Below are 13,728 nucleotides of genomic sequence, written 5' to 3' on the forward strand. Positions count from 1 at the left end.
TGGAGACAACTCCCTGATTGGTCAAGCTCCCTCAAGGGAGTGATAATTAATGGCCTACTAACTGGAATGTGTTAGTTCAGTGTTCAGAGTTCAGTCCAGAGTTCAGTTGTGTCAGTGTAGGAGTTGTGAGTCAGGTCAGAGAGAGCTAGCAAAAGATCCGTGTTCTGTTCCTGTAAATAGCCCACTGTATATAATAAACACCTAACTACAAGTTCCTGGTTCCTGCTTCATCTATCCTGTCTGCAGCCAAGTTGCCAATTGCTTCCGTGGATTCTGGCTAAGGTCCTGCAACTAGTCAGAAAGTTGCAAAACACCAAATAGGTGCTCAACAACTCTGATCTGCCCCCTAAAAAAAGCTCAACAACCTTGGCCTTTCCCCCCCCCAAAAAAATGGGGGCTCTGGGCAGTTTTTTCCACCTCAGCGCCGCATATGCTAAAGACGGCCCTGGTTGAGGTCAGCCTCTCCTCTTCCTCCCTAGTTCTGGATCAAACCTTCTTTAAAAATCTGCTGCCTCCTCAATGGCCAGAAGATGGTGCTGGAGTACCAGAGGCTCCCATTCCAGTGGGCAGGTACTTTTAATTCTCTATGAAGCACTGCACCAAGTGTTCCCAAACATGGAAAGTGGGCTGTGGGAGGGACCAAAGTATTATTTCACCTACCGTATTTTTCGCCCTATAGGACGCACTTTTCCCCCTCCAAAAATGAAGGGGAAATGTGGGTGCGTCCTATGGGGCGAATGCAGGCTTTCACTGAAGCCTGGAGAGCAAGAGGGGTCGGTGCGCACCGACCCCTCTCGCTCTCCAGGCTTCAGGAGAGCCCCAGCGCCAGCCCCACAAGGTCGGGGGACAGAGGGAGGTGGAACGCCGCCATCCCGCTGTCTCCCGAAGTGGTTTGGAGGCTGACGGTGGGGAGAAGAGCACTTCTCCCCGCTGCCTGCCCCACCACTCCGGGGACAGCAGGGAGACTCCCTGCTGTCCCCGGACCTGATCTCAAGGCGGGCGGTGGGGAGAAGAGCGCTTCTCCCCGCTGCCTGCCCCACAAGCGCCTGGGGGGGAAATAAAAATTTTTTTCTTTATTTCCCCCCAAAAAAACTTGATGCGTCCTATGGGCCGGTGCGTCCTATGGGGCGAAAAATACGGTACCTCTTCGGGGGGGGGAGCTTTTTATGTTTCTTCACCTGCTGGTTGTCACTTCTCTTGGAAGTTGCTTTGATACTATTTTCTGTTGCCTAGTGAAGTATCTTCCTTATCACAATGAGATCCCAGCCAATCAGGGATCACACTGTGAATGGAATGGCATCACAATTCCAAAAAGCCAGTGTGATTTGTTGGCTTGCCTGTCTTTAAGGGCAAAAGTAGCCAATAGGGAAACGCTTCTTGTATTGCATTATTCTAGATTGGGGAAAGGAAAACAGGATTGCCTTTACCTGAATGCTTGTCACATCCAGGTGGAAGGGGAGTGTAGCTGCCATGATAGCGGCTATCATGGCTACCTGTAAAGCTGATATGGGGACCATGTTTAGTAACCTTAGTAAGACAAGTTAGAAGTAGCTCTTTGGGTTACTGCATAGAATACTTTAACAGACAAAAGTGGTTTTCTGTGAGGGGTTTAGCGTTCGCTCAGGAAAATTGAATGTAACAACTCTGAACTTCTGGAAAAGAGAGGTTGAGGAAAACCCTCCCCTGTGACAATAATACAATTTGAGGTTGAAATTGTGGTGCAACTCATGCTTTTCATGCTGAAGGTCCCAGGTTAAAACTCTCTTGGGAAAATGCTCAGCAGATAATGTGAAAGACTAAATCTGGGTATAATCAAAATGGAGACCAATTATTTAGAAAGCAGAAGTACTCAGGTTTGACTAATACAACCAGTTCTTTCAGAATAACTTCTTGAGGTTTGCAGACAACCATTGTATGAATAACTTTGTTGAAATCTCTTGGTAACCCATATTTCTACATGTTGGGTCCCGTTCTAAAATTTAGGGGAAACAAACCAAGGGTGCTTGCTCACGAGTAAGTATGCATGAGTTTGCAGTCATAATCAGTTTCATTCTTGGTTCATTTTCTCATAAAACGCAAACAGTTGTGGTACTCAGACTACACTAATTGGCAATAATATTGCATTTCGGCAAGCCTTTGGCATCAGGTATACCTTCCCTTGCCAAACCACTGTCTTCTTTCCAAAAAGTAATCTTTCCTGATTTTCAGAGAAGATATTAGCCCCAAAATAAGTAGTTGTTAGAAAATTCTTAATAAAAACCAGAGAGCAACAATATATCCAAACATTGCAGGCCACATGCAACTCTATGCCGTTATGTACGCATTAGCCATCAGCAGATATAAAAGAACATCTCCCTGAGGCTAAATGGTTGCAGGATGTGTTTCCTGCTATTGACAAATAATTCTAGAATACACCCAACTATATAAATCAGTGCCTGACACTGAAGCTTTGAAGCTTTCCCAAATGAAGTGCGTGAGGCAAAAAATCAACTACTCCAAACTCGAACAAAGCAGCTTTGGAACAGGAGCCAGCAAATTTACAAGCTGAGAAACCCACTCTGGAAAATAACATTTTCTGTGCTCCTGCCCAAACCCCATTCATTTCAATGGATTGCAGCTGGAAGGAGCACCCTACAACTGGAAGCACCCAGAGTTTGGGGCATTTTATATACAGTGGTACCTCGGTTTAAGAACAGTCCTGTTTACGAACTATTTGGTATAAGAACTCCACAAAACCGGAAGTAGCTTCCCGGTTAGCAAACTTTACCTTGGTTTAAGAAGAGAAGCCGAACGGTGGAAGGGCACTAGCAGTGGGAGGCCTCATTAGGAAAAGCGCACCTCAGTTTAAGAACAGCTTTGGTTTGAGAACGGACTTCCGGAACAGATTAAGTTTGTAAACTGAGGTACCACTGTACAGGATTTCATTGTTAGAAGAAAAATGCAACTTTTGCAAGAGTTCCCTTTTCCAGTGTGTGTGTGTGTACACACACACTTTTCATTAATTTATTTAAATAACTGATATTCATCTTTTAAAAATTGGGATTTTTCAAATGCTGATGGCCGTGACTGTTTAGCAGAGTGGAGAGTCCAGCTTTCTGGTAGCTTCATCATAATCATCCTGGGCACATCAATATTCCTTCTGTGCTTTTGAAGAACAAATTTCTACCTCTTGAAGCTGTAGGGGAGAAACTCCTGACAATATACTTGACATTTCTTTTACCTCCCTGCAAATGGGCAGAGAGTTGGTCCTCCGATGCAATTACATTGGCACCTTGGTTTTCAAACTGTTCCAGAAGTCCGTTCCAAAACCCAAGCATTCCAAAACCAAGGCCCGCTTTCCCATAGAAAGTAATGCAAAATGGATTAATCCGTTCCAGACTTTTAAAAACAACCCCTAAAACAGCAATTTAAAATGAATTTTACTATCTAACGTGGCCATTGAGCCATAAAATGAAACAATGTACTGCAGTCACACAATCAATCAATCAGTAGCTGAACTGGGTTCCACACAGTCACAAAAACGATACAAAAAGAGCCACAAAAACAAAAATGCAAAATAAATAGCAAAAGCAGACAGACCTCAGCATAACACTCAAATCGGAACTGTGGCACTCAAATCAGAAGTGTAACACTCAAAACAAAGCATGTTCAGCTTTTGAAAAAAGTTTGCAAACCGGAACATTTACTTCCGGATTTGCAGTGTTTGTGTCCCAAGTTGTTTGAGCACCAAAGTGTTTGAGAACCAAGGTATCACTATGACGACTTGCTCCCTGCTGTTCTCACTACTCTCTCCACAAAATATACTGTTCCTCATGATCATCTACTGTATCTCCCATCCCCAACCCTTCTTTCCATCACTTTGGTTGCAGCAGAACAAAACTTCAAAAAAAAAAAAAAAAAAAAGGCTGGAACCAGAATATGTTTTACTCATTTCTGTAAAATGTGGCTCACTCCCTGTCACTACTCTTCTGGTTCATTCTCCAAATTCTCCACATCAGATTAACTTACTTTTAGGATGTCTTCTCAAGGAGGGCACCAAGGAGAAAGTAACTTTAGATGAAGTATACCTTGAAGACTTACCACTTTGGCAATGGAATGTTCCACCATGTGAGTTATATCTAGGTTCTTGTTTAAGTAGGGCAACATTTACTCCCCACCCCTATCCTGGTGTAACTGAGAAGACAAGCAGAAAATCCTTCTTAAAATGATAGCAGATGTGCTGTCTATAGCACAAATGCACTATCGTGCTAGTTTCATTACGGCAGTCTCCATCGCTTCCAACGAACTTTGCTGGGGCAGAATGGGAGCCAGGACAGGGTTCCTGTTTCCAATGTAAAGGAACACCTGTTTATAGAATATTTATGGTAAAAGGAGGTCAATGGAGCCAACGACATCTGCAATCTTCAGATCTAGAGTGAGACGTATACGACGGAATTATCCACGAGCAATGCGAGATCCAGGAGACGAATTTGGGTTATCATTCATCCTTGATCAATTCTACTACAGCTCTCTCAGCTGATGGTTATTTTATTTTATTTTTATTTTTATTAATATTTTTATTAGAAATTTGAATTCATCATTAATACACATATACAAACATACAAACATACATTTCATACAATCCTTAAAAATGTTCAAACATACTTACGCTCAATCCCACAAATAGTTCCTTTCCCCATCACCATCCACCAACCCTTCACCCCACCTTTGTGTTTGACTTCCAATCTACTCAATTACAATTTCTTTCCACTTCTATTACTTTCTTTCACACACCTTTACCCTAATTTCATACTTCTTTTTCTATTACACATTGTTTTCCATCTTATTTGATATTTCAGTATTTGAAACAGAACTTGTTTATTCTAATAGGAGTTCTGATTTTTCGATATGATTCTGCACGTATCTTTTAAACACCTTCCAGTCCCTATCGTTCTTTTCTTTTGGAATCCTTCCAATTTCTTCCATTGTTTTGGATATATTGTAATACTCCAATAATTTGGCAAGCCACTCTGTTTTTGTCGGTATTATACCACTTTTCCAGTTTTTCGCAATCAATAGCCTTGCTGCTACTGTTGCGTATAAATATAAGGTCTTATCTTCTTCCTTTACGCTTCCTGGTACTATTCCCAATAGAAAACCTTCTGGTGTTTTCCTAAATGAGTATCTAAACATTTTTTTCATTTCATTATATATTATTTCCCAAAATTGTTTGATGTTTAAACAATTCCACCATATATGTATCATAGTACCTTTTCCCGTGTTGCATCGCCAGCAGACATCGCTACAGTTTTTATTCATTTTTGCTATTCTTTCAGGTGTTAAATACCATCTATGTTGCATTTTAAGGTAATTTTCTTTCAGTATGTAACACATGGTGAATTTCATATCTTCTTTCCACAATTTTTCCCATTGTTCAAACATAATATTTTTCCCAATATCTTGCGCCCATTTAATCATTGATGCTTTAACCAAGTCATCCTTTGTTTCCCACTCTAAAATCAGATTATACAATTTAGATATATTTTTTGATTTTTCTTGTATTAAATATTTATCGAATTTTGATATTTCTTTTTCAAATCCTAACTTTTTGTCTTTTGCTAATCTATACTTGCTAATCTATACTGTGGGCAAGAAACCCGTAAGAGAAATGGAGTGGCCCTCATAGTCAACAAAAGAGTGGCGAAAGCTGTACTGGGATGCAGTCTCAAAAATGATAGAATGATCTCGATACGAATCCAAGGCAGACCTTTTAACATCACAGTAATCCAAGTTTATGCACCAACTACTGGTGCTGAAGAAACTGAAATTGACCAGTTCTATGAAGACTTACAAAACCTTATCGAAGTGACACCAAAGAAGGATGTTCTGCTCATTATAGGGGATTGGAATGCTAAAGTAGGGAATCAAGAGATAAAAGGAACAACTGGCAAGTTTGGCCTTGGAGATCAAAACGAAGCAGGGCAAAGGCTAATAGAGTTCTGTCAAGAGAACAAGCTGGTCATCACAAACACGCTTTTCCAACAACACAAGAGACGACTCTACACATGGACATCCCCAGATGGGCAACATCGAAATCAGATTGATTATATTCTCTGCAGCCAAAGATGGAGAAGCTCTATACAGTCAGCAAAAACAAGACCTGGAGCTGACTGTGGCTCAGATCATCAGCTCCTTATAGCAAAATTCAAACTTAAACTGAAGAAAGTAGGAAAAACCACTGGACAGGTAAGATACAATCTAAACCAAATCCCTTATGAATACACAGTGGAAGTGAGGAACAGGTTTAAGGATTTAGATTTGCTGGACAGAGTGCCTGAAGAACTATGGATGGAGGCTCGCAACATTATACAGGAGGCAGCAACTAAAACCATCCCAATGAAAAAGAAATGCAAGAAAGCAAAGTGGCTGTCCAACGAGGCCTTACAAATAGCGGAGGAGAGAAGGCAAGCAAAATGCGAGGGAGATAGTGAAAGATACAGGAAATTGAATGCAGATTTCCAAAGAACAGCAAGGAGAGACAAGAAGGCCTTCTTAAACGAGCAATGCAAAGAAATAGAGGAAAGCAACAGAATGGGAAGAACCAGAGATCTGTTCAAGAAAATCGGAAATATGAAAGGAACATTTCGTACAAAGATTACCATAATAAAGGACAAAAGTGGTAAAGATCTAACTGAAGCAGAAGACATCAAGAAGAGGTGGCAAGAATACACAGAGGAATTATACCAGAAAGATATGGATGTCTCGTACACCCCAGGTAGTGTGGTTGCTGACCTTGAGCCAGACATCCTGGAGAGTGAAGTCAAATGGGCCTTAGAAAGCACTGCAAATAACAAGGCCAGTGGAAGTGATGGTATTCCAGCTGAACTGTTTAAAATTTTAAAAGATGATTCTGTTAAGGTGCTACACTCAATATGCCAGCAAGTTTGGAAAACTCAGCAGTGGCCAGAGGATTGGAGAAGATCAGTCTACATCCCAATCCCAAAGAAAGGCAGTGCCAAAGAATGCTCCAACTACCGCACAATTTCACTCATTTCACATGCTAGCAAGGTTATGCTTAAAATTCTACAAGGAAGGCTCAAGCAGTATGTGGACCGAGAACTCCCAGAAGTGCAAGCTGGATTTAGAAGAGGCAGAGGAACCAGAGACCAAATTGCAAACATGCGCTGGATTATGGAGAAAGCCAGAGAGTTCCAGAAAGACATCTACTTCTGCTTCATTGACTATGCAAAAGCCTTTGACTGTGTTGACCACAGCAAACTATGGCAAGTTCTTAAAGAAATGGGAGTGCCTGATCACCTCATCTGTCTCCTGCGAAATCTCTATGTGGGACAAGAAGCTACAGTTAGAACTGGATATGGAACAACTGATTGGTTCCAAATTGGGAAAGGAGTACGGCAAGGCTGTATATTGTCTCCCTGCTTATTTAACTTATATGCGGAATTCATCATGCGAAAGGCTGGGCTGGATGAATCCCAAGCCGGAATTAAGATTGCCGGAAGAAATATCAACAACCTCAGATATGCAGATGACACAACCTTGATGGCAGAAAGTGAAGAGGAATTAAAGAACCTTTTAATGAGGGTGAAAGAGGAGAGCGCAAAATATGGTCTGAAGCTCAACATCAAAAAAACGAAGATCATGGCCACTGGGCCCATCACCTCCTGGCAAATAGATGGGGAAGAAATGGAGGCAGTGAGAGATTTTACTTTCTTGGGCTCCATGATCAGTGCAGATGGTGACAGCAGTCACGAAATTAAAAGATGCCTGCTCCTTGGGAGAAAGGCGATGGCAAGCATAGACAACATCTTAAAAAGCAGAGACATCACCTTGCCAACAAAGGTCCGTATAGTAAAAGCCATGGTTTTCCCAGTAGTGATGTATGGAAGTGAGAGCTGGACCATAAAGAAGGCTGATCGCCGAAGAATTGATGCTTTTGAATTATGGTGCTGGAGGAGACTCTTGAGAGTCCCATGGACTGCAAGAAGATCAAACCTCTCCATTCTGAAGGAAATCAGCCCTGAGTGCTCACTGGAAGGACAGATCGTGAAGCTGAGGCTCCAATACTTTGGCCACCTCATGAGAAGAGAGGACTCCCTGGAAAAGACCCTGATGTTGGGAAAGATGGAGGGCACAAGGAGAAGGGGACGACAGAGAATGAGATGGTTGGATGGTGTTCTTGAAGCTACTAGCATGAGTTTGATCAAACTGCGGGAGGCAGTGGAGGACAGAAGTGCCTGGCGTGCTCTGGTCCATGGGGTCACGAAGAGTCGGACACGACTAAACGACTAAACAACAACAACAACAATCTATACTTAATTTGAATATATTGGAACCAATCACTAATATGATCTTTAATTTCTGTGTAGTCCTTTAATTCCAATTCTCCGTTTTCTTCCTTTAATACAGTTTTATAGGTAGCCCAATTTTCTTTCATATTTATTTTTTTCACTGCGACAATTTCTGCTGGCGATGCCCACCAGGGAGTTTTGGGTTCTAAGATTCTTTTATACCTCTCCCATATTTTATATATAGATTTTCTGATTATATGCCCTAGGAAGCCTTTATGTACTCTCACTTTTTCATCTATTAAATAGGCATGCCATCCAAATCTCGTCTCTACTCCCTCTAAATCCAATACATCCGAGTCATCTAATTTGATCCATTCCTTTAGCCAGGTCAGACTCACCACATCGTGATATAACTCCATATCTGGGAGACCAAATCCTCCTCTCTCCTTCTTATCTATCATTATTTTGTGTTTTATTCTTGGCTTTTTCCCTGACCATATGAATTTGGCCAAATCTCTTTTCCAGTTATTAAAACATTTATCTCCTCCTAATATTGGGATACTTTGAAATAAAAACATCATCCTTGGTAATATGTTCATTTTATGGTTATTTTAAATGCAAAGATCAGGCAGTTTAACAAACATTTTTTTAAAAACTCCACTGCTGTTCCGTTAACATGACCCTTCAAAATGTAAAGCTAATTACAAGTGGCCATTGTCTCAAGTATTAGAAAATGCAAACTATTGTATACGATCAGTTATTTCTTTAGCCGCTCATCACTCTGGATGCTCAAACAGCCATAGACTGCTGGGTGTCCCAATTTTGGTTCTCAGCATTTCCAGTTAAATGGGTCTCAAGAAAACAGCCTGGGAAGGAGACTTCTGCTTGAGACCTTAAAGTTTGTCAATCAGCATAGACTATGCAGTGGTACCTCAGGTTACATACGCTTCAGGTTACATATGCTTCAGTTTACAGCCTCCGCTAACCCAGAAATAGTACCTCGGGTTAAGAACTTTGCTTCAGGATGAGAACAGAAATCATGCTCCGACGGCGCGGTGGCAGCGGGAGGCCCCATTAGCTAAAGTGGTGCTTCAGGTTAAGAACAGTTTCAGGTTAAGAACGGACCTCCAGAACGAATTATGTATTTAACCCGAGGTACCACTGTACTGTACTAAATAGACCAATGAAATAGACATTTCAGAATTTTGCAGGAAGGAAAATAGATACCATGCTGCAGATTGTTTGTGCAGGAAACAGAGGGTTTATTAATGGTGAAAAGTGTGCATCAAATACAGTGGTACCTCGGGTTAAGTACTTAATTCGTTCCGGAGGTGTGTACTTAACCTGAAACTGTTCTTAACATGAAGCACCACTTTAGCTAATGGGGCCTTGCACCACTGCCGGAGCATGAAGCCACAGCCAGCCGCCCAACACCTGATTTCATGATGTTAGGTGTGGGGTCTAAGCTGCCCATCAAATCTATACATGTCAGATCAGAGGTAATCCCCACTGAGTTCAATGGGATTTTCCTCAGTTCCAAGTAAACATGCTCATAACTTGGTGAAATGATTCAGCAGAGCATTTTTATCTGTGCGTGGAGTGGGGAGAGATAATGATGTCTTATATATAGGATAATGTATGTGTTATTTTTCATGAGGTAAATCAGTTAATGTACTATATACATAATAGTATTTAGATCATCACTCTATATTCATACAAGGAGGAGGCAAATGATCGAACCCATTTCTCCTCACATTACTGGGTCAGTTTCATGACTTTTGGGTCAAACCGCTCTTTCTCTACACCTCTGATTAGGCTTACTCTCGAGTAGCTGTGTCTAGAATTGTGGGCACGCTGAACTATTTTGTTGGGTACGCAGAGGCAAGAGCGAGGAAGGTCTGGGACACGACAAATTAGCTCCGCATGAGACAATTACGAGAAAATTGCTCACATTAGTGCCTTCCTAGTTGGGCACTTTGATGGCAGAAAGTGAGGAGGAACCTTTTAACGAGGGTGAAAGAGGAGAGTGCAAAATATGGTCTGAAGCTCAACATCAAAAAAACTAAGATCATGGCCACTGGTCCCATCACCTCCTGGCAAATAGAAGGGGAAGAAATGGAGGAAGTGAGAGATTTTACTTTCTTGGGCTCCATGATCACTGCAGATGGTGACAGCAGTCACGAAATTAAAAGACGCTTGCTTCTTGGGAGGAAAGCAAGGACAAACCTAGATGGCATCTTAAAAAGCAGAGACATCACCTTGCCAACAAAGGTCCGTATAGTTAAAGCTGTGGTTTTCCCAGTAGTGATGTATGGAAGCGAGAGCTGGACCATAAAGAAGGCTGATTACAGAAGAATTGATGCTTTTGAATTATGGTGCTGGAGGAGACTCTTGAGAGTCCCATGGACTGCAAGAAGATCAAACCTATCCATTCTGAAGGAAATCAGCCCTGAGTGCTCACTGGAAGGACAGATCCTGAAGCTGAGGCTCCAATACTTTGGCCACCTCATGAGAAGAGAAGACTCCCTGAAAAAGACCCTGATGTTGGGAAAGGTGAAGGGCACAAGGAGAAGGGGACGACAGAGGACGAGATGGATGGACAGTGTTCTCGAAGCTACCAGCATGCGTTTGACCAAACTGCGGGAGGCAGTGGAAGACAGGAGTGCCGCGTGCTCTGGTCCATGGGGTCACAAAGAAGGTTTTAATAATGTATTTTGATGACATGCATATTTGTGGTATGATAAGGTCAAAGCACATAAAGCATTTAAGAATCATATTGTCAGGAAAGCATTGTTTAATGTCTGGATAAGATATAAGGACCTACTTGAAAATAAAACCCCAAGGTGGCTGTCACCGATGGAAGCGAAGGCTCAGAAAAAGCTCAATATGGAGGCCAAATGGCCAAAATATTGGGAAATTTTGGAACAAGAGGGAGACAGATTGAAATTGCAGAGTTTTGTAAAACTAAAAAATAAAGTGTGAGATTGGCTTCATTATTATCAGATAATGGAGGCATATAATTTGGACAAGAAAATTGGCTTCCAGGTGGAAAAATCAAAATTGGAAACAGAACTGTTAGAACCCAAAACCAAGATTTTGTCAAAGATGTATAACTTGCTGTTGAAATGGAATACTCAGGATGAAACGGTGAAATCTGCTATGATTAAATGGGCACAAGATGTTGGACATAACATAATGATGGCTGACTGGGAACAGTTATGGACCACAGGTATGAAGTTTATGGCATGTAATGCCTTAAGAGATAATATTATGAAAATGATATACAGGTGGTACATGACACCAGTCAAGCTTGCAAAAATCTATCATTTGCCCAATAATAAATGTTGGAAATGTAAAGAAACTGAAGGCACATTCTTTCACCTTTGGTGGACGTGCCCTAGGATCAAGGCTTTCTGGGAGATGATCTATAATGAAATGAAAAAGGTATTTAAATATACCTTTCTGAAGAAACCAGAGGCCTTTCTCCTGGGCATGGTTGGCCAATTGGTGCCAAAGAAGGATAGATCTTTCTTTATGTATGCTACAACAGCATCAAGAATACTTATCGCAAAGTACTGGAAGACACAAGATTTACCCACTCTGGAAGAATGGCAGATGAAGGTGATGTACTATATGGAACTGGCGGAAATGACTGGCAGAATCCGAGACCAGGGAGAAGAGTCGGTGGAAGAAGATTGGAAGAAATTTAAAGACTATTTACAGAAATACTGCAAAATTAATGAATGTTAGAATGATGTCAGGATGAAGTTAAGTGGTTTTAGCAGCAATGTTATAAAGGAGTATGTAAAAATGGTTTATTAACAGATGAGAATCCAAAGTTACAATATATTAAGTTAAAGGATTAGGATAAAAGCAAAGAGGGAAAGGATTTGCTGAATTAACTAACTGAACTGGAATACAAAAAAGGGATGTATGAGGAGGTCAGGGAAACAAGCAAATGAAAGACAAGACATGGAAAGGTTGATTTGTTTCTAAGTGTTTTTATTTTTCTGTATTTTGTATTTTTTCTTTTCTTTTTTTCTCTTTTTCTTATTTCTGTAACCTTTTTTGAAACTTTAATAAATATCATTTTAAAAAAAAAGGAAGCGAGAGCTGGACCATAAAGAAGGCTGATTACAGAAGAATTGATGCTTTTGAATTATGGTGCTGGAGGAGACTCTTGAGAGTCCCATGGACTGAAAGAAGATCAAACCTATCCATTCTGAAGGAAATCAGCCCTGAGTGCTCACTGGAAGGACAGATCCTGAAGCTGAGGCTCCAATACTTTGGCCACCTCATGAGAAGAGAAGACTCCCTGGAAAAGACCGTGATGTTGGGAAAGATGGAGGGCACAAGGAGAAGGGGACAACAGAGGACAAGACGGTTGGATAGTGTTCTCGAAGCTACCAGCATGAGTTTGACCAAACTGCGGGAGGCAGTGGAAGACAGGAGTGCCTGGCGTGCTCTGGTCCATGGGGTCACAAAGAGTCGGACACGACTAAACGACTAAACAACAACAACAACAACATTTGGGCACTTGCAGTTCACCCTCTGCGATCACACAAACCAAAAGCCTGAAATATTGAAGCAAAACATCTGTTCTTATGGGGCGGGGGCAAAATGTATAAAGGATAAAAGGGGTTGTCACATTTTTCACAGCATAGGACCCCCAGCACCCGGTACAACTTCAAAATCTCTTGTCTTCCTTTCTGAGAAACTTTACAACTGTCAGAACATACTGAAAGCAAAAAGCTCCAGATTGCATCAATCTCATTGTGTCTCCTTTTCTCACGGTACGGCCGCTGGTCTACGAAATTCTACACCTTCACCCACCCACCCCCTTTTCTCCACAGTCTCCCTTCATCTGCAGCCTTCGACGTTCTCCTCAGTTCTTAAGACAATCTGTTTTGGATAGGTTTCAGTCTTCCCTACTGCTGATTCAGGGCTTCTCTACCCACGTTCCTGTCTGCATGGATTGCAGCCCCAACATATGGGGCGGATTATGCTTTCCTTTGATTGTGTGATTTAAATCACCTTTGCTGCCCAGCAGCTTGCCACAGCTCAGCCTACAAAGGGAACTGGCTGCTGGGCTCTAAGGAGATTAGATTCTGAAAATGTTAGGCTGGGTCAATGCTGTAATAATTGTACCTTGCAAGGATGGCAGGTCGTCATCGTTCAGCAGGTATACCGGGTGCGCAGCAAATCTGGGCAAGAGAAAGAAGAAGACGTGATAAGAAAAACTGCATTTTCTAAGAGATCTTCCCAGTCAGATTTACAGTTACTGGCCTATGTGTATTCATGTCTTTCTAATGGAACAGATAAAGGGCACAGAATTGCATTTCAATTCAGTAATGCAAAAGCCTGTTTTGAAGTCTGCTTTAGCTGATATTTTTCAGTAGGTTCCGAGATGCTGAGCGAATGTTGCAACATGCTGTGTCTT

At 41.6% G+C, this 13,728-nt stretch overlaps 1 protein-coding gene across 1 annotated transcript in view; it reads right to left on the reverse strand.

The window, feature by feature from the left end:
• Positions 1-13,728, reverse strand: part of FBXL7 (F-box and leucine rich repeat protein 7) — a 215,568-nt gene that overhangs the window by 183,612 nt on the left and 18,228 nt on the right. Inside the window, exon 2 of the mRNA XM_082234499.1 lies at positions 13,437-13,492. The gene's annotated coding sequence lies outside the window, so the exon portion shown is untranslated. The remainder of the gene's footprint in view (positions 1-13,436; positions 13,493-13,728) is intronic.

The sequence above is a fragment of the Podarcis vaucheri genome (assembly GCF_965113315.1).
Source record: "Podarcis vaucheri genome assembly, chromosome: 8".
Classification (NCBI taxonomy): Eukaryota; Metazoa; Chordata; class Lepidosauria; order Squamata; family Lacertidae; genus Podarcis; species Podarcis vaucheri.